The 26,722-nt window shown below is 33.8% G+C and overlaps 1 protein-coding gene and 1 non-coding gene across 3 annotated transcripts in view; both read left to right on the forward strand.

The window, feature by feature from the left end:
* The window catches only part of MGAT4C (MGAT4 family member C), a 537,929-nt gene that overhangs the window by 421,379 nt on the left and 89,828 nt on the right, over positions 1 to 26,722 (forward strand). The window lies entirely within an intron of this gene.
* On the forward strand, positions 18,153 to 18,228 carry TRNAV-GAC (transfer RNA valine (anticodon GAC)). The gene has a single exon. It is a non-coding gene; the product is annotated as a tRNA-Val (tRNA).

The following is a 26,722-nucleotide window of genomic DNA, read 5'->3' on the forward strand; positions in this document are numbered from 1 at the left end:
ATCTCTGATTAATTAAACACAAATATAATAAGATGCCTGTATCTGTGACAAAGAGTCAAATATGTATACTCTATCCTTCTGGTGTTTTTAGTATGCATTTCTATGGAGACAATAAAAAAATTGCAGATATTACAATATCTTCATGTCACAATGATTTCTATTAAACTAAAAATATAATAAAATATCATATACTGTGGTATTTTTAAAATGTAAGATGTAAAAGGGAGGTGGATAACACTAAAATACAACTATTGTTTTGTGTATTCAGTATCGTCCTATATAATATTGTAGCAATAATGGCAAATACATTGTTATTCTAAAGACACTGTGAAGCTTTTCTGGTAAATAAATGACCAAGTCAAACTAAATTATTTTATATAAAATTTACATATATTCCACTTCTTTTTACCACTTTCCTCTTATCGATGTTTTTTTTAAATAAAACCTTTAAATATCCTAATAAAAACTGCAACACTATAGTATCGTCTGCTTGAATCAGAATTTATTTGGTAGCAAAACCATTTAAACTATGAAATTCGCAGATTGATATGTCAACTGCAGATAATGAAACCATTTGTTCGGTTAGTTTTACAAGAACTCATACATGGACATGTGATTCTAAAAGTTAGTATAAAATTAGAAACATAGAAAAAGATGAACTGTAACTAGTCCAAGAAGTAAAAAGACAAATACAGAGCCTAGGAAAGCAGCAAACCAATCTTCTAGCGATATGATTATAGGTACTGATTTCCAACCAGAAAGATATTATTTGGGATATAGGCAGAAGCACTCACTCTATAAAGGAACTGAGGTACTGGCACTCTACCTTAATCAAATTCCTCATAATGTTTTAATGAAACTCTCTTCTCTAAAAAAAAGGAAACTAAAAGTACAATATTCATTTAAAAAATTAGTGTAGTATATAGGTAACATCTAGAACAAAATAAACCATTTTTTCAATAATGCATTTGCTTATATATAAAATTACAAAATTAGTTGTCAGTAAGAAGAAATAGATCTAAAAGATTAGAAGAACATCTAAGACTATGAAACCATGTAGATTTTGAAATTTGTTTATTAAAAAAATAACTAAAATGCATTTCAAAATCAAAAGTAAAAATATAAAATATTAGCTTAAATGTATATTTAGAATCACGCCAGAAAGAAACTATTGAGTCTAAATATCCTTAGGAGAACATACGCAAAAAGCTAAGGTTTCCCTCAAACCTCTTTGAAGCAGAACATTTGTTCTTAAACTCTCAAGATTTCTGCTGGATTCAAGCTATCATTTTTTAAATAAAAAAGCACATGCTTGCTGTTAAGTCTCTTTAAAAAAATTTCCCCAAAACCTCACTGAACAACTTCCACTTAAATCTCATTGGTCAGAACTTCCACGTGGTGTTTCTACTAGTATGTAAACCTAAAAAATATATTGTTTTTAAATCTGGGAATATTTTCACTACCCTCCAAATTAGAATTCTGAAATTTAGGAAAAAGAAAGACTGGATACTGGGGATGTAGCTAACATTCTTTTCCACCACAATTTTTGTTGAGGAACTGCTGTGGCAGTGAGCAGGTGACTTGGACTCCTCCTGCCTCTGTCTAGGGAAAGGATTGATCCTCTAATCCTTTAATCTATAGCTTAATGTACGTGAAAATTAAAAGGGATTCAAAGGCAGTGAGCTATTTGAGCCTTTGTAAGAACAAATCCCTGTCATTCTTCACAGGAGCAATGTGCATAATAGTTTACCAAATAACGACAACAAATTTCAAGGTCTCTAGTACTCAGAAAAGAAAAAAGGAAGACAGATAAAAATCAGAGTAAAGAAGATATTATCAATTTAAAATTCAGCAGAGCAAGCAACTTTATAACATTTAAATTTTTTTATAATAAAGCAAATAGAGAAAAGGTTGGATTACCTACCAATAATGCATTACGTGAATAGCTAATATTCAAAGGCATTATATATATATATGTGTGTGTGTGTGTGTGTATATATATATGTATATATATATATATATATAAATTTTTTCACTTATTGATTTTAGAGAAAGAGGAAGTGGGGAGTTGGAGAAAGAGAAACATCGATCTGTTCCTATATGTGCCCTGACCTGGGATTGAACTGGCAATCTCTGAGCTTCTGGACAATGCTCTAACCAACCAAACTATCCAGCTAGGGTTATATAGTTCTTATTTCTAAAAATATTACTTAAAACACCTAGCAATATATAAGACATCTGTGTATGTACATATTCACATTTACCAATATTATCACATATACTTGATATGTCCACAGATACAACACAGTCATTGTGAAGCTTATTTCCTTTCAATGGAAAATAATTATTCTACATGCTATCTTCCTCCCACCCAAAGAGAACATTTAAAAGTAATTTATATACTGATCTTTGTCAATTCCTTGGGACAAAAATCATGCTATACTGACATCACAGTTCTTTCTGTTGGATAATATTCAAGATTCTCTCACCAGTATAGTCTTATAATTTCATTTCTTTTTCTTTTTTTTTTGTTTGTTTGCTTGTTTGTTTATTCCTCCATCTTATTCCAGAAATGACTTAAGATGACTCACAGGAAATATGCAACTCAAAAGAGAATTAAAAATAAGAAAAAAAGAATAAGGAAATATAGGATAGGCATATAAAATAAAGTTAGGAATAAAGTACTCATGCAGGCCCTGGCCAGTTGGCTGAGTGGTAGAGTATCGTCCTGGCATGTGAGTGTCCAGGGTGTGTCCCTGACCTGATTCCTACTCAGGGCACACAGGAGAAGAGATCATCCTGCCCCTCCCCCTTTCCCTTCTCTCTCCCTCTCTCTCTTCCCCTCTGTTTTTAAAATTTTTTTTCTTTTTTAATTCTGTCCATATCAGATGGCCCAATTTATTTGTTCTTTCAACATTCACACAACAAATAACCTGTTTTCCCTTTCTCATATCTTTCATTGAACATTTTTAGTACCACTTTTTTAAAGGAGTTACTACCCTATTCACCCAGCAATTTGAAATTAATAACTATGCTTGTTGAACACAAATAAAACTCCACTATCTACAAGTCAAGAATAAAGTAAAAAAAATAATTATGAGTCTGTAAGAAATGTGAAATTCACAGTGTGATAAAGAATCACTAAATATTTATATAAACAACTAACTTTGCTTAAGAAATTTAAGAAAATTATATATATTTAAGGCAGTGGCACAGTATTTAGAAAGCATGAGTAAGTATTTCCCTGCTGAATAAGAATAACTGAGTATTTTATGGGTAAAGAAACAAAATCACATATTTAAAATTTACAAAAAGGCATAGTAATTTTGAAGCTGGACCTGAGGGGGTCATCAGTGATGAGACTAGAAGGGAATGCTGGGGCTAAATTTGGGGATGCTTTGTATATGGCAGTTTAGACTTTCATACACATGTAAGCAATGGAGTAGAATCAGAAATGTTTAGTAAATAATTGCAAGAGAAAGAGAGAGAGAGAGAGAGAGAGAGAGAGAGGAGATTGATTGGAAAGTTACTATAAAAACCACTCTGCAATAGTATTTTGTAACTCAGGTTGTCAGAGATCCAAAAGTTTGGTCTTTTGCTCTTTCCATGAGGATGCGGGGAAACAGGTACTCTCAATGGCTGCTGAGGTGATTTATGACTGGAAATATCTGTAGGGAGGATAATTTGATGATTTGTATCCAAAATGCACCTGCATATATTATTTAATCAAGCAATGCCACTCTGAAATTTTACAGAACAGGCATATGAAAGATTATTTGTCTCATTATAATAGTAAAAAAAGTTATCTGACCTCCGTGTCTATCAGTAAATTACTAGTTAAGTAAATTATGGTGCATACATTCAATGAAATTATATGCACTTAAACAACAAACTCTTCTGTGGAGTAATATGAGACAAACTCCAGGGTGCATTTAGTGAAAGAAACATGGCACAAGAATGTGTACAGCATAGAGAACTATTTTGTTAAAATAAAAGCAAAGAAAAAATGAGTATAAACTTATTTACTACTGTAAGGTTGGCATAATTTTAGAAACAAGAATGCAGTGTCTTAGAACTTGGGTAGCTAGATGTCAAGTAATAAGGGAAATTTTTTTTCCCAATATCCCATTTTGTACTTTTTGAATTTTGAATCATGTGAATGAACAACCTATCAGCATAATTAAAGTTACATTTAAATATAAATGTCACATTATATCAGGTAATAAATATGCCAGCCTGTATAAAGTTAATAGCAGTAAGCTTGAAACTGTCACATTTGTGATTTTTAGACAGGATCAAGTCCACTTTGGAATATACTGTAGAATATCTTAATAGAGTTGAAAATGATCTACGTGAGAGGATGCTAGAAATATAAATAGATGATATAGAGATGTAGAAACCATCAACATTTAGATTTCAGTTTATGCAACATACAGATAGAGACAGAGAATAGAGCAGGGGAAAAACAAGATCTAGGAACTTTTACTAGCCAAACATAAAGTGGCAGAAGATGGAGAGAAATTAGTAAAATAAATTAGAAAAGGTAATATATTAAGTAGAGTATTAAGAAGAGAGCATCATTCTGAAAATTGTGAAAAAATAAATTTAGGAGGTAAAAGTGTTCAAGTGCATCCAGTGTCACCAGAAATTTGTACTAATACAGTACCTTAAACCAAAAATTATTTATACTATTATATGTGCAATGCCTTTTATTAGGTATTACCCACCTATTATAATTTCCTTGCTATTAAGAGCTGTGTATTAAAAAAAGAGCTCTGTATAATTTATAGATCATAACATAAATATTTAATGAGAAGTAATAGGAATTTTAAATAGATCTTTGTTTTTCCCACGCAGACAAATCTAACAAATAAATGCATTAGAGAGCCACAAAAAAAAAATGAATATTGAGACAGTATTGTCTATTAAAAATTACAGAAGTCAGTTACATACAAAATTGGTTTGTGGTAACATACTGTCAAAGGATTAGATGGAACTCTGTGTGATAAAAAAAAGGGGAGGGGATTGCTTATACAGAGTCAAAAAAATTCAAGGAAGTCTTAAAAACATGAGAAATTTAGTTATGCTAAGACAGAGGATAAAGAGTCAGTAGAAAGGGATGTACTGATAATACTTTAAACAAGCTATTTACTAAAAGGAAAAGTGGAGTTTTGAAGGACAGTACAAGAATGCTTAGAGTTAGCTTTGAAAAAAAGATATCTGTATTTTCCTCTGACGTTATATGGTAGATGAGAGCATGGATGAACACAAGATTCAATGAGGTTTAGAGGGGATAGGAAGGTTAGCTTTATATATTGAGTTACAGAGCAATCATATGCTTCTTAAATGATGTGTTCTTGTCATAGTTCTTTGTGTATCTATGTATTGCAGGCCTTTATGATACAGTTGTATTGAATATAATGGTAACAAATAAAATAGGTCTAGGACCTTGAAGAGAATGCTTAAGGTTAAAAGAGAGGGTACATAGAGACCTCAAAAATAAATGAAAAACAGAATTAACTGAGGACCTAGTTAAAATGAATCTACACGAATTAATGCTAAAATTTTCCTAGAGTGCTCATGTTCTACATATACAAATCCCCTATGTCAATAATATATATAATATTTTTGCATTTTTTAGTATTTTTATCACTAATTATAACAATGGTCTTGGAAAATTAAATCACATAAATTCTCTGGGCCTCGGTTTTAATATAAATAAAAGAGTGAGGTAATGATAACTTATCATCATCCTTCTTCAAGCTATTTCCAAGCTGTTTGAGCATTATTAGAGGTTGATAATTGAGTGTGCAATAGCGTGACATTTGCTTTTGCACATCAAAAGGCAATTTCAAAATTCTTTCTTGTAGCCTATGAGCACTCATTTTTATGTGAGCATGAGGTGGTTATGTGGTTATTTGAAAGAATTATGATTTTCAATGAAAAAAACCAAAGGTCCATTTTCATTTGTGTAGGTATTTCCATCCTGTCACTTATCAAAGGAGATAGAGGGTCAAGGGCTACTGCAGGGTGACAAGAAAAACTACACTTATTTTCTGCTATAGAGAATGGAGTTAAAACGGAAAGGAAAGACAGCATCTAGTTCTTTCTGTGATACTAGTGAGCATGCCTTTGGGATTCTCTCTGGGGAGTTGTTGTTAGATAAAAGAAAGGCTACCTTCTCTTTCTTAATGCCTTTGTATGTCTGGTGAATGCCAGAGGTAGGAACTTGCAGGTTATATAAAATTTCTATGGTAGCATGGAGATAATATACACTTCAAGGGCTTGCCATCAAGTTAAGAGATACACAGAAACATACCTTTGTATCAAGAAACATTATTTTCTGTAGTTTTATATTTAACTTCTTTTTCAGTGGAATCACATAAAATAAGGGAGAAATGGTAAAGCTGTGAGTTTCAAGCTATCATTATTTCTTTGAATTTAGTGTTTATGTTTTGCCTAAGACTTTCAGTCATTTCAGGGCTAGGTCTACTAGTTTCTAGATACTGTCATTTATACTTAAATTTCTCCTGCCTGATTAGCCATTTTATGCTCTGCTTTCTTTTGCATTTGGCTGGTGATATCAAAGTGCATTAATGTTTCATATAAAACAAAATATCCTTACGATTCTCCTAGCAATGTTAATACTTGAAACCGGTGTGGGAGAAATGGTTAACAACCCATCGCTATAGTCATTTTAATAAATTCCAACAATTATACATCGAGGTTTTGTGTTTTCTGCCTCATTTATTCAATTCAGAGGAAAGAGCTGTTATTCAAGGCGACTGATTTTGTTCTTTCCTTCAGACTAACTCTCTAAAAAAATCCAAGGCAACATTTTATTTTCTTCCTTTTTTTTTTTTTTGTTTATAAAATATTCTTGTTTAAGAACCAAAAATTACAATAATCCCTGATATGGATGGGCAGTTAAACTTATTTTAAAATTTTTATTTTTGGATTTTGATATTTTTATTGTTTGCTTCTTGTTTTTGATACTTTATGTGACGTTTTACAGGAAAAAGGATAAGAAGATATGTGTTTAAGTTTTCAGGTAGATCATTGCAATAAGTGAACAAACTGAACTGTATGAATTTTTGTTTTTCGATGGTAAGGTAAGTAGTCATTTGTAGTTACTAGTATCAGAAAAACATTATTTAGGAAGACTCAAGAAGGCAGCCCAAACATATGCTAATTATTTCTTCTCTAGCCCACCTTCCTCAGAAATCAAAGTTAAGTTGATTTTACTAATGAGCCTAGAAGAAGAATTCAAACACATTTGTGGCTTTAAGAATTAAGAAAGACACTGAATTGTGTTTAAAGCTTTAGGAGAGCATCAAGAATTGAGCCCTGAAATAAACCTTTTCTTCTGAGAAAAGAAATAGACATAAAATTCTCATCAAAATATTGAAATCTAGAAAAAAGTAAAGAATATTTACAAACATTTGACAAGAATGTACTACAAAACTAGAATCAATGCTCAGCCAATATATATCATTTATATTTGTGGGCTGAGTTAGCACAATATGGTGTTTAAAAATTCAAGTATATCACTTATGAATCTTCTCTGTGGCAACTACATGAAGATCTGCTACACTCAAGTAAAAATTAAATAAGAGAAAATATCTCAGGATGGAGGATTTGTATTTGAGATATAGTGATGTTTAGTGAGTATAGTCAAAATTTTTGTTAATCCCAAATAGATGACAATATTGCGGTTGTGAACAATAATATTTATAAAGATAAATAAAACTTTAGAAAACTTGATTAACTAGGTAATATCATTCTAAGTAAAAATTAAACAATAACTTCCCAGTACATTTTATATATGGAGTAAAATATACATTATCAAAGAAATGAAAGCAAATATATTATTTTGGAAAAGAAAAAAGTTAAATAATATGATATTCCATGATAAAGACTCAGTTATATGCATAAATAAATACAAACAGTAAAATTTGCAAAGGAGAAACATACCTAAATTAAAATGTCAAAAAGTGATTTAAAAGTAAGTGATAAAAAAGTGGTAGCTAATTTTAAGTTAGATAGCATAGAAATTAAAAAAATAAATTGAATAGTAAAAGGATTGATAATTTTAATGATAAATAGTACAATCCACCAAAATTATCAGCAGAGGAGAAATGTATAGAACAAAACATTTCTGAAATACATTAAAAAAATTGTAAATCAACAAACATTTTTTTCTTTTTTTTTAAGTTAGAAGAGGGGAGATAGAGAGACAGACTTCTTTATGTGTCCTGACTGGGATCCACTTGGCACCAAACCATGCCGTCTGTGGCCAGTGTTCAAAACAACCAACCTATCTTCAGTGCCTGAGGCCAGTGCTCTAGCCAATCAAGCCACTGGCTGTGGGAGGGAAAGAGAGAGATAAGGTGGAGAGGGAGGGAAAAAAACAGATAGTAGCTTCTCCTGTGTGCTCTGACCAGGGATTGAACCTGGGACATCTGCATGCCGGCGCAATGCTCTATTTACTGGGCCAACCAGCCAGGGCACATATTTCTTAAAAATAGAATTTTAAAATCAAATTTCTGAAATTTGACAGTTGAATGACAGAAGAGGGGGGGACAGCAAATATTTTAATTTAAAAAATAACAAGCTTATTTTAACATAAACATGTACACATGCCATGTTTGATTGATCCTGCACATAGTTTAAATTGGCAACTGAGCCTACATATTATGGTGTTGTGCATTGTAAACATACACAAGAAGTTGGTTACAAATAAAACTTTAATGCATTAAATATATAGAGATACTAGAGTATACTTCTTTGGATGAAAATGCAATAAAACAAAAATATTATGAATGTTTTTACTATTCCTCAAACTAAAAATAAAAGAAACGAGTTTAAATATATTTTGCATTATTTAAAATAATTTTCTACTTAGGTAAATCTTTCTTGTTTGAGAATTGTACTAAAACTGACAATTTACCATGTATAACTGTGTTTAATTTTTTTCCCGTCCTTTCTCTGAATACAGTACCCCTGAACTGTGGATCATATATGTTAGTACTAAATCTCTTTTAAAATGACCAAGAGATTTCACTAGAAATCATTATCAAACATTAATTAAATGGCAAAAATCTAAAGTGCCCCTCAATAAAATTAAAAGTAAGCCAAAGATTGCCACAATAGCTACTAATCCCCTCATCCATGAAGGGCTCTAACCTCATGTCTAATCATTTTCTAAAATGACCTAATCATCTTCAAATATCATCACTTTGCAGAATAGGTTTTAACATATGAATTTTGAGGGAACACAGACTTCAGGTTATGACAGGCTAGACTGCAAAACAGCCGGAGAGTAAAATCAATAAAGCATGTTTAGAATTTGTTACAATTATTTTCTGTTGGAAGATACAAATTACCTTTGAGTTTGTAAACACCTTCTCATCTTTTCCAAACCATAATTTTTTATATGAATGAACTGCCAAAAAAAGATATTTTATGAAAAAGGAGATTTAAATATATTTCATATCATCTGTGTAGTATGATACTTACTTTAAACTTTTCTTCTTGACAATTTTTTACTGAAATTTATAAATATAATTTACCATTTACAACTCTGCTGGGTTTTTGTGGGGTTTTTTTTGTCTTTGTTTCTCCAAAGATGCCTAAACTATGGTTGATATGTGTTGGTACTAAAACTCTTTGAACAACAAGAACAACAAAAAATTGACAAAAAGATATGTTCCAGATTGTCTCTGAAGAAATATAGTAAGCCAAATGAGTTGTTGCCTACCAGTTCCTTTTTCAGTATAAGCTCTTACTTTATTTCCAGTGACTCAAAGGAATCATCCCCCTGGGAAAATAAAGACAAATAGTAATGCCAAGGAGAATCATTGGATTGTATAAGTGAAAAGAACCTAGAGATAGATGGTTTAATCCAAAGTCCTCATTTTGCAGAAGAGAAAATTGGGGCCAACCTAAGGTTACACGACTAGTTTAAAGGCATTGCCAGAATTACACACACGGTCTTCTGGTTCTCGCTCTAGTGCTCTTTTCAATATACTGAGGTCCACTTCACAACACCTCTGAAAGAAGGTTCTTAAAAAGCTCTATGCAGGACTCACAGTATTTCTAAAAGAAATACATTGCCTACAAAAAAAAAAAAATGCTTACCAAGGATTCTGCTACTGAAAGCTCCTACTAGACCAAGGGTTCCATTGCACCAACTATAATGAGCTTTATAACATATCCATTCTTTAGTGACATGTAGGCTTCACAATGCATACTTTTTGAATAAAAACTTTAAGCATGCATTTCAGTTGTCTATCCCTCTGTATCATGTCCCATGAAACAGAGCCTGTAGCCTGTCACACTCAGTAATGATATGTTTTAGGACAACAAGGGGGATGATACTTCAAAATAATTAGCCTTGCTTCTATATGACACATTTTTTTTCTGTTAGAAACCAGCATGATCTAGCCAACCTTTTCTATAAGTGAGCAATTGAGCAAGGCCTCAGTGTAAGAGCTGTAACTGCATCTCTTACACTTACAATAGTGAAAATGTCATTGAGATGTTACCCCCAAATTCATTCAGTTCTTATAACAAATATTCTCCATTCTGCATTGTAGACATTGTTCACTACTATTACACACACTATTGTGAACACTATCTCTTGAATATTATAAAAGCTAGATTCATGATGAATTTGTAAATTTGTGTGAAGAAAAAACAGCTATCAAAATAAATGTTAAACCAAAATAAATAGCATGTATAGAAAAATTTAAATAGGACCCTTAATTTCTGTCCAATGAACACTCATCCCTGGTTTGAATGACGAACCCTCAGATTTAAATCACTGACTATACTGCCTCCTCATCATTTTAAAAAGTCACCATGACAAAAAATTAATTAAAATTAAAAACAGTTTATTATTGTTTTTTAACTTCTGTGGGTTTCTAGGATGTGTTTTTGGAACAATTCACTTTATAGAGATATTTCAATATATTTTGCTAATATCGCTTTCTTACCCACAATAACCACATATATTTTCTCTGATGTGGAGTACTAAACCTGTGTTACATTACATCACAAACTCCTTTGTCCACATTTCCTTGAATAACATAGGAACAGTAGTGATTTGTATTTATTTGAATTAAATGTCATTCACTTTGAATTTTTTTATCTTAAGTTGAATGCCTACAGATCATGAGATGTGCTATTTATAGACTTAATTTTACATATAATTTCTTTAAAAAACAGATATTTCCAGGCTGAGAGCATAAGCCTATTCTCAAAATGAAACACTTAAATATTGTTAATCAAAAACTTTTACAGTAATGAAAAACTATATTGTGTTTTTAATCTTAATCACACTGGAAGCTAGCCTTATCATGCAACCTATTTATTTGAATACATCCACACTACAGATAATAAACCTCTTTCTTTTTATTCATACCTACTAATTCTGAGTAGAATATGTAAATATAATCACCTGCCATTATTGCAGCAGTAGATTTGAAATGCAGGTTACAGAGTCTTGATTTTGATTGAATTCTTGGTACATTTGAAGTGTGTATGCATCTGTGTGCACGTACACACGTGTGTATGTGTGTGTGTTTGCTAACAACTGTTTATAACCAGATTAAGGCATTAGCCAGGTGTAATAATACTTTAAGCTCTTTCTACTGCTTCTTTAATAACACTTCATGTATTTCTAAATATATATAAATATTCTTTTTGATAACATAAAAAATGTTGCATCATTTTAATAGCAATCAAAATAAAGTTTAAAAATCGATAGTAAAAAAGAAAATTTTAAAAATAAGTATGTAATAAAAGCTTGAGCCTGACTGCAGGTGATGCTGTGGATAGAGAATCAACCTGGGACACTGAGGGCCCCGGGATAAAAACCCCAGAGTCGCCCCCTAGAGTTCAGGCTGGTCAACTTCAGCACAGGCTTGGCAGCTTGAACTCCGGGTTGTAGACTTGAGTGCAGGATCATCAACATGATTCCAAGGTTCTGGCTTGACCACAAAGGTCACTGGCTTAGAGCCCAAGGTCACTGGCTTGAGCAAGGGATCAATGGCTCAGCTTGAGCCCCCTCCCCCAGTCAAGGCACATATGAGAAGTAACTACAAGTTGATCCTTCTCACTTATCCCCTCTCCCCTCTCTTCTCTCTCTCTCTAAAAATAATAATAATAATAATTAAAATTTAAAAAGTAAAAAATAAAAGCTTGAGTCAGTTACTAAAGGATGTTAGCTCAAATATATCACCCACAACATTGAGTACAACTGGTTTTCCAGCCAAAAAAGAAGAAAAGAAATATAGATAGAAAAAAATAAGATGAAATAAAGAAAAAGAAAGAAGCCCTGGCTGGTTGACTCAGTAGTAGAGCATTTGCCTGGCTTGCAGGAGTCCCAGGTTCGATTCCCGGCCAGGGCACACAGGAGAAGCGCCCATCTGCTTCTCCACCCCAACCCCTCTCCTTTCTTTCTGTCTCTCTCTTCCCCTCCCGCAGCCAAGGCTCCATTGGAGCAAAGATGGCCCAGGCACTGAGGATGGCTCTATGGCCTCTGCCTCAGGTGCTAGAATGGCTCTGGTTGCAACAGAGCAATGCCCCAGATGGGCAGAGCATCGCTCCCTGGTGGGCGTGCCGGGTGGATCCCAGTCGGGCGCATGTGGGAGTCTGTCTGACTGCCTCTCCATTTCCAACTTCAGAAAAACACACACCAAAAAAAAAAGAAAAAGAAAGAGAAAGAAAGAAAAGAAAAAGGAAGGAAGGAAAGAAAGAAAGAAAGAAAGAAAGAAAGAAAGAAAGAAAGAAAGAAAGAAAGAAAGAAAAAAAGAAAGAGAAAAAATTGTGTTGAACAAGACAAGGCAGTAATTTTGGCTAAAGCCAGAATATTTAGATATCACAAGTACCAAAAAGACCTCCACCCACCAAAAAAAAAAAAAAAAAAAAAAAAAAAAAAAAAAAAATTCAGATAGGAAGATTAGAGAATAGAGAGATAAAAAATACAGTATACACTTTGATTAGGAAAAGATGCCTGGTAAACAGGAGTTAAATGGTGGCATGGTGGTGTAACAATGAGCACTGTGAGTCACTCTTAATAAACAAGCACGTATCTAATAGGTTACAGGAGTAGTCATATCCAAAGACCCAACTGCATGAATGGTCTTAGCTATGGTCACTTGGTGTAACAGAACTAACAACATGACAAAAAGAACTCTGAAGCATCTTCTAGGGGAGAATAGGGTAGAAAATCAACTAGAAAAAAAATTAAAAATGAAGAAAAGGAGAGAGAGTTTATGACTTAGTCATTCTAGTTAATGAGCACATACTCAGAGTAAGAATGTGTTGACAGCAAATGAGTTCATAGCTATGAACCTGATTTTAGTAGTCTCCATATCAATTTATTCACAATGTATATGTATATGTGTGTAGATATAGATATATGCACATATATGCATACAGTATCTTTTTAAGAAAATTTAAGAAAGTTTTTTAGGATAACTATCCAGGAAAATTTCCATTTTTCTTGATACCTTTATCATTCTAACCTTCATTCAAACTCCATCAGACAAGAGCATGCTGTACAGTAATATTTAAAAATGATTATCAAGTATCTTTAGATATTTTAAAGAGGAGACTGCTAAATATGTCATTATTTCAGCACAGTTTGACTTTTTCTTTGGCTTTGTTAGTTCAGTATTTCAAACTGCTACCTAAACTCTTAGCCAGTCAGTTATAATTTTCTCATCCTTGCCTTGTTTTTGATTACTCTTAATGCAAAATTATTAAATGGAATAAATATAAGAGCCATAGTTTCTCAAGTCCTTTACAATTATAAGACATACTATGGTTGTTTTCTAGGTTCTTTTATTCTCTTAAGTGAATCCCTCTTTATTTCATTTATGTAAAAAATAATATTTATCAAGTACCATCTCTTGCTATGATTTAACTACTCAATATACAAATGCTACTCTTGTCACCCAGGCCTGTCCTCCTGTTCACACCACTGTACTGACATAAATCTCCTCTTCTCAGAAACAAACAAACAAACTATAAAACAGCACTTCTTCACCCTATATGTTCTTTATTAAACTTCTTCAATATTGTGAATCTTCCTTCTGAGTCCTGGTCTCCTGTGGGACTAATTTAAAAAAGAAATGGTTTATTAAAAATATTAATAAAATGTGTTACCATCTTGCTTGTGTATTAAAAACATCTACTATACTTAAAAGTGGTAATAAACTAAAGATAATATGTATATAAGATTTTTTCATAGGATTTTATAAAACTCTTCAGTGTATGTACTTCACACTCTGGAAAATCCTTGCTTTGCTGCTATAATGAGAGAACCATGTACTGTGTTTTATATATGTTGGGTGGAAAAAGGTTTTGGAATTAGTCCCCTTAATAATTTAATGTGAAGTCTTCGTGTAAGTTGGAAAATCATTTTGAGGAAGGCAGCCACTGGGAGAACTATTAAAATTATATCTTACAATTTTACCATTAACAAGGTTGGTAGAATAAGGGCAAAGTAGTAAAGATAACAAGATGATCAGGTTAACATCTGGTAAATTAATATTTTATTCAACTTCCTTTGGTTGCTTTTTAGTCTGCAGAAGATATATAAAAGATCATTGATATTTTATCTAAAGGTATTTTTCATTAAGGTAACAGGTAAGAGGATTTATATATTTTTAAATTAAATGTCAAATCAAATCTTAAAATAAGAACAGATGTTTATTACCAAAAAAAAAATTACCTTTGTCTTCTATTGAAAAATATAACAGTTTATAGAAAGAAGATATAGATCTATGCTGACCTCCACTATAGAATATGAGTTAGAAGTTTGAAATAAATAGATTTACATATTTTTATTTTCAGAAACTGCAGTAACCAATGCAACTCTTCCTTTCATGATTTTAGACAGAAATAAAAGTTCTGGATTAGCTGTTTAAATTTTCAATTGAGCAATTGTTTTAGTCTAATACTAGAATGCACACTTCTCAAAGCATTAAATGATTGTTGGGAATAATATTTTCTAATCAACTAGAATCACTGCCATAAATCTCAAGAACTTTATTAGCAAAAGTATCTACTGAAAAAACTTGTTTCTCGGACCCAGGTTCGAGACCCCGAGGTCACCAGCTTGAGCGCAGGCTCATCTGGTTTGAGCAAAGCTCACCAGCTTGGATCCAAGGTCGCTGGCTCGAGCAAGGGGTTACTCAGTCTGCTGAAGGCCTGCAGTCATGGCACATATGAGAAAGCAATCAATGAACAACTAAGGTGTTGCAACAAGCAAAGAAAAACTAATGATTGATGCTTCTCATCTTTCTGTTTCTGTTTGTCTGTCCCTGTCTATCCCTCTCTCTGACTCTCTCTCTGTCTCTAAGGAAAAAAAAAAAACTGCATGTGTATAAATCTGTGTGGGTATTCACAATTCACAGATATGGACATTAATATTGACACATATTTAGCTTGTCAAAAAATGAATTGGGACTATCTCTATAAAAATTTTTCTGCCTTGTTTGTTCCTCTGAATTTTGCTTTAAAGTGTTTGACTTTCTTTCCCTCTAGTAAAGTTTGTTTTTGTTTTTGTTTTGGCTTTCTTTTGGATCTGTATTTTTCCATGTACATATATTCCCATGATGCTTTGGTACTTTTCCTAACTCTAAAAGTCAAATAACATTTTACTGTGGTATTTTCAAACTTCACTTAACTATGATTAGCCACACTTCCCTTCTGTCATGTCATATTCCTTATTATGTACCACTGCATTTAAAAGTAATATTACTTTGTAATTTTAACTTGGGACTATGTGTATTATTTCATAAGTGTTGAACTCTTTCTTTAGTTATAGTTTGGAAGAAATGGCTGTATTCTACATGATCATCCAGATTTCATCCTTGTTTGGAAACACTAGCATATTCTTGAATAAACAAATTAGGTACTTGCTATCTATAGGTTTTGGCAAAAAAAAAAAATGAGTTTACTTCTTGTTCACTTGATATTTTTAAAAAATTGTTGATTGCATTATTAGAACGCAGTAAAAAAGTCTAATTTCAAATCTTATTGTTTCTGGACCTGGTGGAAGCTTACTTTATGTGTGTCCTGATAATTATGACTCTCTATTTTCTAACAATGTTTTATTATTTTTCTAAAACCCTCTTCAGTGATAGATAGAGCTTTGAAATTCTAGATTATAAAAAATATATAAACATATCTATAACTCTTCAAAACTTTTACCAAGTATGCAAATGGATATTATTATGAAAAAATCTACTACAGATCATCAACTTATACTAAAGTTTGAAAATTGGAAGAAAATATCTATTAATGAATTTCTTGATTGTTTCTATGCATAAGAAACAGATTGGTTGACTAACTTTTCCCTCATGTTGGTTAATTTTTTTTAATCAAATATTTATTGTATCTATTATTTGTCAGGTATTTGCAAACTATCAGAAAAAAATAAGAATCCTGTTCTTGTAAAACTTGTAATTTTGTTTGAGTAGACAGATATTGAAGTAAGTAAATTATATACTATATTAAAAGGTGAAAAATCTTATAGAAAAAAAATAGGATAATCTGAGAGGTATTAGAATGTCATTTGGAGGGTGAAACTTACTGTTTAATGATTAGGATAGACCTGTTGAGAAGGTTATAGTTAAACAATGACTTGAAAGAAGGTAAGTGTTAGGACCATGGGAATATTTAAGAGAAGAGAAAAAAATAGAACATGCAGTACAAAGTTCCTGTATCAGTAATGTCACAAACATGTGCACAGAACAACACTAATAACAACAAAAGAGTGGCTCCTTCCGAAGGAAGAAATGAGCAGAAACAGGACATTAATAAGGGCTTTTTGATCATTGTAATTGGCACTTATTTCAAAAAACATGAAAAGATATTATAAGGTTTTGTGTAAAGAAATGTGATCTCTGACTGTCATTTTAATAAGGTTACTCTAGTTACTCTAAGAATGACAGAGATAAGCAAGGAGGTTAGGCTGTAAGAGTGAAAGAATGGAGATGAGTTAAAGCTATGGTGATTAATTAAACCCCGGGAAGAAATCAGAATAGCTTGGACCAAGGTGACAGCAGAAGTCTTAATGAGCCATAATTATATTACGTATGCATATTGAAGGTGGGCCAGCAGGATTTGTTGATGAATTAGATATAGATCATACGTATTCTTTAATTATTTTATAATTTAGAGTGTTGTTGACCTGTATGCTTATGGAAGGATCAGCATTGCTGGTAAATTAAGTATTTAAAAAGTACATTTATAGTATCTCAACCTTGACTTCGATGAAAGTCTTTGTTAGTAAGATTGTCTTAATCAAGAAAACAAGAAAAGTTTTGTGGGGAAAGCCTATTAGAAGAATACTTGAGAATAAGTCAGATAAGCTACAAAGTGATATTTTTTTTAACTCCTCGGAGAACTAAAGACTTGAAATTAAATGACCAAATTCCAGTAAAGGATAAACTTTCCCTGAATAAAAGATCTCATAACTCTTTTTATTCCTAAGGACACTACAGAGAAAGACACTTTCTACCTTAGACAAGAATGAGGACACACCGAAAAAAATTTTAACAGCTATTAGTGATCACATGTTGGAGTGATAAATTAGAATTTCAAAGAGACTCCACCACAAAGCCATTCTGTAACGCTAACCATTTCTTTCACAGAGAGGCATCACCAGGTACAAGGCCATGACCTAAGATTGTAGCAAAGGAGAAAAGCTAAGAAAGCCAACCACAATATTGTAGGCTTTTATCTATTGCACTGCTATAGCAATCAGAGCAGGGAAGAAGAGTGGAGAGAGGTCTTCAGAAGCTTGAAAAGTTAGGATAATAAAGAGAGTGCATGGATTGAATAGTAAAGAGAACTCATAGATAACCCACAACTCCCAGAGAACTAGCTTCACTGCAGATTAGATTGGCTACTACTATCACACAGCCAAACAAACAGAGGAAGGAACATATATTTACTGGGAATATATGTATATATTTTACTAGAGAAGTTAAAGGAAAAAAATTAACACTTACTCCAAAACTTTCAAAACAAGAACAAATCCTGGGAATTATAAAAATGCAAATTGAAAGCAAAGTTGAAAAACTTAATTAGAAACAAATTAATGGTTGAACTGCATCAATAAGTTCAATGTGGCCCTGGCCGGTTAGCTCAGTGATAGAGCGTCGGCCTGACGTGCGGAAGTCCCGGGTTCGATTCCCGGCCAGGGCACACAGGAGAGGCGCCCATCTGCTTCTCCACCCCTCCCCCTCTCCTTCCTCTCTGTCTCTCTCTTCCTCTCCTGCAGCCAAGGCTCCATTGGAGCAGAGATGGCCCCGGGCGCTGGGGATGGCTCTGTGGCCTCTGCCTCAGGCGCTAGAGTGGCTCTGGTCACAACAGAGCGATGCCCCGATGGGCCGAGCATCGCCCCCTGGTGGACGTGCCGGGTGGATCCCAGTCAGGCGCATGTGGGAGTTTGTCTGACTGCCTCCCCGTTTCCAGCTTCAGAAAAATACAAAAAAAAAAAAAAAAAAAAAGTTGAATGTATCAATAAGTAAAACACAAGCTAATTAGTTAACAAATAAACAAAACGACTTCTCCAGGAACAAACTGTAGAGGGAAGGAATAGTTTAGAAAGAGGAATAATGAAATTGCAAAACAGAGACATAACAAGTTTAATAACTAATATAAAATAAAATCAGAGCTGAAAGAAAAGAACAAAGAAAAAATTGTTGTTTAAAAATTGGTACTTTTCCCCCGAATAAGAAAATATTTGAAATGAAGTCAATAGCTCAGTCTGGTCTGAGAAATTTCAATGACATAGGAGAAAATAAAACAGACAAAAATTAACTAAAATGAATGTTAAATTTGATATTTTAGAGGTACTCCAATTGTGGTATTTGGCAGAGGCCCAAGAGGACCATGGAATTCTGTGAGTCATTAGTAAGATACATGTTCAGCTGAGAGAACTTGCGGATTCCGGATCTACATCTGATGTTAACAATCTGGCACTTCTACTTCTGCTTCTGCTCTTGCCTCCATGGCAAGAAAGTTCACTCCTGTTTTTGCTTCTGATCATCAATCTGAACCAGCAAGACTAATAATCTATTACATACCTTCTGTCTATGAGACAGCCCCGTATGTTTAAAAATATGGGGTAACCTCGAGGTGGTGCAGTGGATAGAGCATCAAACTGGGATGCAGAGGACCCAGGTTCAAAACTCTGAGGTTGCTGGCTTGAATATGTGATCATAGGCATGATCCCATGGTCACTGGCTTCAGCCCAAAGGTCACTATCTTGAGCCCAAGGTCAGTGGCTCAGGCTGTAGCCACCCCACCTTATCAGGCACATTTGAGAAAGCATTCAATGAACAACTAAGGTGCCAAAATAAAAAATTGATGCTTATAGGTTAATACTTTTTCTTAATTGTTTATAAGACAATTATAAAAGTTTCCTAAACTTTACCTAAATAATTCTTACTTCTTAGTAATTAAAAAAAGGAAGAGGCCCTGGCTGGTTGGCTCAGTGGTAGAGCATCGGCCTGGGGTGTGGAAGTCCTGGGTTAAATTCCCGGCAGGGCACACAGAAGAAGTACCCATCTGCTTCTCCACCCTTCCCCTTCTCCTTTCTCTCGTATCTCTCTCTTCCCCTCCCGTAGCCAAGGCTCCATTGGAGCAAAGTTGCCTGGGCACTTAAGATGGCTCTATGGCCTTGCCTCAGGCACTAGAATGGATCTGGTTGCAACTGAGCAGCGGCCCAGATGGGCAGAGCATCACCCCCTAGTGGGCATGCCGGTGGATCCTGGTTGGGCTCATGTGGGATGTGGGAGTCTGTCTGCCTCCCCCACTGCTTCTCACTTTGGAAAAAAATAAATAAATAAAAGAAAGACTTGAAGCTTCTGGAAAAATGCTGTGAAGGAAAACAATTATTCTTTTTAAAAAAAATAGCCATATCAAAAAGGTTAATTTGTCTAGACATCTTCCTCTGTATAGTAAAAAACTAATTAGAGGCCTTAAGCTGCAAATAGTTCTGCCATACCCAAAAGATTTCTACTTCCTTTGGAAAAACTGAAGTTTTATGCCCCATTTTATTTTATGCCCAATAAAATTATTCCAAGTAAATAGCCGAATATTCATGTTTCCTTCTTCACCTCTAAGAAATTGAGAACAAAGAAGTTTCAAAGACAATGTTTTGTGTTCATGCTCATGCTCCCCGCTTTCTTTCTCTTTCTACACTATGTAAGACCTCTTTCTCCCATTTTTTATTCTGGTTATTTTCAGTGTAATGATTTGCATCATAGGGTAGATAAGGTGTGGTGATAACTTACTATAATGTGTGAGAGTCTGTTCAGGGTTGCTTCTCTGAGCTCTTAACATGGAGAGATGGTCAAGTGAGAAGAGCAAGAACCAAAAGGACACAGCCTTTCCTATTTTAGTTCATTGTAATCAGATCAAGTTGAGTTTTCACACTGTGATTTTGTGTCATAAGAAATAAACACATTGCCTGACCTGTGGTGGCGCAGTGGATAAAGCATCGACCTGGAACGCTGAGGTCGCTGGTTCAAAACCCTGGGCTTGCCTGGTCAAGGCAAATATGGCAGTTGATGCTTCCTGCTCCCCCCTTCTCTCTCTCTCTCTCTCTCTCTCTCTCTCTCTCTCTCTCTCTCTCTCTCCTCTCTAAAATGAATAAATAAATAAAGTCTTTAAAAAAGAAAGAAATACATCTGCTACCACTGCCCAGGTCAAGTGAAATGAGTGAAAACTGGAAACATTGGTCTCAGGCCAGTCCCCCCCCCAAAAAAAAAAGAAAGAAAGAAAGGAAAGAAAAGAAAAGAAAAAAAAGGAAAATTATGATTTCTTCTGAAGGGAAGAGAAATCAATGAAGATATGAAGAAATGGGCCTGACCTGTGGTGGCACAGTGGATAAAGCATCGACCTGGAAATGCTGAGGTTGCCGGTTCGAAACCCTGGGTTTGCCTGGTCAAGGCACATATGGCAGTTGATGCTTCCTGCTCCTCCCCCCCCTCTCTCTTTCTCTCTCTCTTTCTCTCTCTCCCCCTCTCTCTCTCCTCTCTAAAATGAATAAATAAAAAAAAAGATATGAAGAAATGAAAAAATAGAAAAAGGGCTGAATAGACTATTAAGAAAAAGCTAGTGTGAACATTAAGAAGAGATGTTTAGCCTTCCAAAAAAATTGGAATTCTGTGACATATATCATAACTTGAAAGAAAAGTTTGTGTAAAATGTTATATTCTTTAAATCCAATGGTATATTTTTAAAATCCAAATGTATTGCTAGGATAACTTTGCAAATGCTCTGTATAAACTGAACTGTCTATTGATAAAATTGGAATTGTAAAGAATTTGAGGGCAAAACTTGAAAATAGGACATTTTTATGTCTAAAGAAATTAAAATATTAGATGTCTAAGATTGTTTTGTTTGTGTTGAATGAAATCTTACCCTCTTGTTAAAATCATGGAGAGACTATGTAGTATAAATCAGAAACATTTTTCCACATTGTATATAATAAATTACTTTTAATTCAAACCAAGAAAATATATTTTATATGTTACCTTAGTAAAGTTACCAAATGCCTTGTGGCCTTACATTTCTAATATGAAAATTAAAGATAATATCAAAAGTTAGCAAGGTTGCTCTATACGTCTGTTCTAAGAATCTACCTCAGAGCCCTGGCCATTTGCTCAGTGGATAGAGCATTGGCCAGGTGTGCAGACATCCTGGGTTCGATCCCCCTTCTCTCTCTTTTCCTCTCTCACAGCCAGTAGCTCAGTTGATTCAAACATTGGCCCAAGATGGGGTTACCAGGTTGATCCCAGTCAGGGTGCATGCAGGAGTCTTTCTCTCTATCTCTCCTCCTTTCACTTAAAAAAAGAAAAGAATCACCTGACCGGGCAGTGGCGCAGTGGATAGAGTGTCAGACTGGGACACAGACAACCCAGGTTTGAAACCTTGAGGTTGCCAGCTTGAGTGTGGGTTCATCTGGTTTGAACAAAGCTCACCAGCTTGAACTGAGGGTCACTGACTTGAGCAAAGGGTCACTAGTATGCTGTAGCCCCCCCAGTCAAGGCACATATGAGAAAGCAATCAATCAACAACTAAGGTGCTGCAACAAAGAATTGATGCTTCTTGTCTCTCTCCCTTTCTGTCTGTCTGTCCCTATCTATCCCTCTCTCTGTCTCTGTCTCACACACACAAAAATAAAAAAATCTACAATAATACATTTAAAGCATTTTATAAAGATTTAAAACATTGTAAATTTTAAAGTACAATAAAATTACCTTATCAATTATGTAAACTACTGGAGAAATATTTCTCACTATTAGTAGACTACTGAGTTTAATATTTTTGGCAGAAAGAGGTAATAAGAAGCGTTTAGAAAAGTTAAAACATTTTATTTAACATGATACAAAATATTTTTATAGATTTGGGGAAATTTGTACTATTTATACAAATTACTCAAAGGAACAGTCAGAGCCCTGTCATCTATCTGACAAGGCTTTTTTAGTTTCTGCTACTTTTCCAGCAGATTTATTTCAACATTTCTATGTGTCCATTATTGTGAAGGAAGAGTATAGTTTTCTGGATAATTTGGTTTCTAATATTCTATTATTATGTAAAAATACAAATATAAAAATATACTTATTTAAATATGAGTGTTCATTTATTGCCTCTTTTCTCTCATAAAAAATACCTTAGCAAAAGTTAGTTAACAACTAAGCAAAGAAATGCAATACTGTAGCTTAAAATGTAGATTTAAAAAGTCCTACATTTAAGTAAATCTATAATAATGTATTATTTAAGAGGTTCAGAAATAACTGCCGAATCAAAATACTTTCTCAAATTGCACTGCATAGAATTAAAAATTCTACCTGCTAAAGAAAGCTTGTTGCTTTATTTTTGCTGAAAAGCTCCAATTCATGGGAAATTACTTATTAATTTATTATATTATCCATTTAGCAATTATTGAATATCTATTATATTTCAAACACAAAGATGATATATGATTTCTATCCTTGAGTTGGAGCTTTGGGAAGATACAGACATTCACAAAAAGATTACGGTTAAGATATACACTAGTTAGTCCTGTAATTATAGTCTCAAAAAAAGGATGAACACTATTGCTGCAGGGGTTACAGACCTTCTAACAAAAGGGACACTCAATCAGGGTATTGTCTAGGAAAATGAAATATATGTTCAAAAGCGCTGAAGCTTGAAAGTTCACATGAAATGTGTTTGAAAAATGGCAGGTATTTCAGTGTGTGGAAGATTCTTTGTGGAAATAAAATATAAAGCTAAGAAATTTCTTTAACTAAAAAGACAATGAAAAACCAGTAATAAAAGAATCAGAGTCAAGAGTACTTTGACCAGATTTGCACTTTAGGACATTATTTTGGCAGCAGAGTCACTTATCAAGGAAGGGACAACAGGCATTATTTTAGATAGGGATATACTGAAAAGTCAAAAGGGTAGCTACTGTGAGAACAGAAACATTACTTGAAGCCAAGTGCTTTCAAAAAGAGAACTCTTAAAAGTCATAGTGAGAAATGTCTTTCTTAGTTCATAACCTTTCCCAGAGTGATTGTTATATGCCACTATTTCACAAAACAGTAGTTTCCAATGTTGCTCCCCCTTCTTCCAGCGCAGATTCACCAATTAACTCCCTGCCCTACTCCTTGGCTTGACTCTATTATCATTCCTGTTTATAATTTGTAATTTCAACATTCCCACTTTTCAGTAGTAATTCCAAGGCTGTGTACACATAATGTAGTAATTTTTTACTCAAATTTTAAAGTCTTTTGCCTGTTACACCAAAAAAAAAAAAAAAATCACTAGGACAATATATCTGGCCAAGGCTCTAGTTTTCATACTTTAATTTAACTTTAAAAAACTACCACTGGTGTTTGAAAAAGATGTAATTATTAAGTAATTAAATTTTTAAAAAGTATTAACAAGCACAGCAACAAATAAAAAGAAATATTCTACTATTTAGCAAATTATAACTCTAAAAAAAAAACCTGTGTAAGGGGGTCTTGGACGCTCTTTCTCTGTTTTTTTTTTTTTGTGAATAAGTAATGTCCAAGGAATATTAGGCTCCAGTGTCATAGGTGAGCCTACATGCATCCTTAGTTCAGTTAAGGCAAGCCATGCTCAACCAAAGAATAAGACATCCTGCCTTTTTTATTTAAAATGTTCACAAATCAGTAATTTGTCTTTTAGTCATCTAATCTATAATAAAAAAATTTTTCAGGGTAAGCTAATGATTTTTCAATGTGTAAGCACCAAACTTCCTTGTAAATGTTTAAGTTTATAAAGGTCACCATAACTAATCATCTCATTTAGAAGTCAGCTTAAACAGGTGGGCATCTCCCATGTGTGGACCAAAGTATATTAGCACAGAACTGACACTCTTCATAGTTCCCCAAAGATCTTTCACTTTGCTTGGCTGACTCTGCACCTAGAGGAAAGTGCAGCCAGACTCCAGGAAAAGAAATAAAATGAACACTTTGCCTCTTCTTACCTTTGCTGTCAGTTACATTTCACCACTCAGCTTCCAGAGATGAAATCCATTACCTGGCAGAAAGTGCTTGCACAAATGAAAGATACATTTTTCTTCTAGATAGTACAGATCAGTGAGACTCATAAAATATTAATGATGAAAGCTTTGGGAATTAGATATATCCCTGACCATAGGTTTCTCTTGACAGTAAAGCGCAGTCAGTTTAACCCAATTTTTCTTTTCCTATAAGATTTTCATCAAGAATGACATGAAGAAAAGAAAGAATACATGATTAAAATTCAGATAAGCATAGATTTTTTTAAGAAAGGTAAATTTTCTGTATTTCATGTTTTGTGTTTATTTTATTTTCAATAAAATTTATTGGTGTGATATTGGTTAATAAGATTATGTAGGTTTCAAGTATACATTTCAATAGTGCATAATCTATATAGTACATTGTGTGCCCACCACCCAAAGGCAAATCTTCTGTCATCTTATGTTTGACCTCTTCTACCCTTTGCTACTACCCTACCTCCCTTCTTTCTGGTAACCACAATGCCATTGTCTCTATGAGTTTCAGTTTTATATTCCACATGGGAGTGAAATCATACTGTTCCTAGCTTTTTCTGACTGACATTTTTCTCTTAGCATAATATTATCAAGGTCCGTGTATGTTGTTGCAAATGGCAGTATTTCATCTTTCTTATGGCTGAATAGTGTTCCATTGTATATATGTATCATATCTTCTTTATCTAATCATCTATCAGCCATAAATTCAATGAGTGGTATACTGTTATCAATTTATTTCTTGAGGCCATTCATGTGCTCATGAAAGAAAATGCTTGAGAATATTACAGAAAAGACACAGTTCTTATTGTTTAATTCACGACACCATAGAGTAATAGTTTGTATTTATGTGATGGAAGCCTTTATTTGTCTAAATTTTAGGGCTGTATTAAATGTGTAGTCAAATAAATATCATTAATAAAGACTATGTATTCTTCAAAACCAATATACAGTTATTTTTTACTTGCTGAGATTTTATTTTGAAAGTCCTTCTATAACTATTAAAAACATAATTATTTTAAGGTTTACTATCTTTGTTGAATGCTTAGTCAATTGAATAGGACATACAGATGGCAAATAGACTTATGAAAGGATGCTTATTATCACTAATCATCAGAGAGATTTAAATTAAAACTACAATGAGATATCACCTCACACCTGTCAGGATGACTGTCATTAATGTAGCAACAAACAACAAGTGCTGGCAAGGATGTGGAGAAATGGTAAATCTTGTGCACTGTTGGTGGGAGTACAGACTGGTGCAGACACTGTGAGAAACAGTATGGAGTGGCCTTAATTTTTCTTTTTCTTTTTTTTTTGTGACAGACACAGAGAGAGACAAAAAGAGGGATAGATATGGACAGACAGGAAGGGAGAGAGATGAGACACATCAATTCTTTGCTGTGGCAACTTAGTTGTTCACTGATTGCTTTCTCATATGTGCCTTGACAGGGGAGGGGAGGCTACAGCAGATCAAGTGACCTCTTGCTCAAGCCAGCGACCTTAGGCTCAAACTTGTGAGCCTTGCTCACACCAGTTGAGCCCGCGCTCAAGCCGTGACCTCAGGGTTTTGAACTGAGATCTTCCGCGTCCCAGTCCAAAGCTCTATCCACCACGCCACTGCCTGGTCAGGTGCCTCAAAAAATTAAAAATAGATCTGCCCTTTGACTTAGTGATCCCACTTCTGTCAATATATCCTAAGAATCATAAAATACTAATTCCAACGAAGATATGCACTCCTATGTTCACTGTAGTATTATTTACAATAGCTAAGATCTGGAAACAGTGCAAGTGTTCATCAGTAGATAAGTAGGTAAAACACTTGCAGTACATTTACACAATGGAATGCCATGTGACGGCAAAAAAGAAAGAACTCTTACCTTTTGCAACAGCATGGATGGACTTGGAGAAAATCACACTGAGTGAAATAAGCAGGCAGAAAAAGTACAATATGATTTCACTAATATATGGAATCTAATGAACAAAATAAACTGATGAACAAAATTGGGACAGAGGTTTGGACACATGAAACAGACGGACACCTGCCAGAGAGGAAGGGGCTGAGAGAACTAGAGAAAAGAAGGTGAAGTGATTAACCATATACATGTATGTATGCATAACACATAATCACAGACAACAGTG

Source organism: Saccopteryx bilineata, chromosome 2 (assembly GCF_036850765.1).
Source record: "Saccopteryx bilineata isolate mSacBil1 chromosome 2, mSacBil1_pri_phased_curated, whole genome shotgun sequence".
NCBI lineage: Eukaryota > Metazoa > Chordata > Mammalia > Chiroptera > Emballonuridae > Saccopteryx > Saccopteryx bilineata.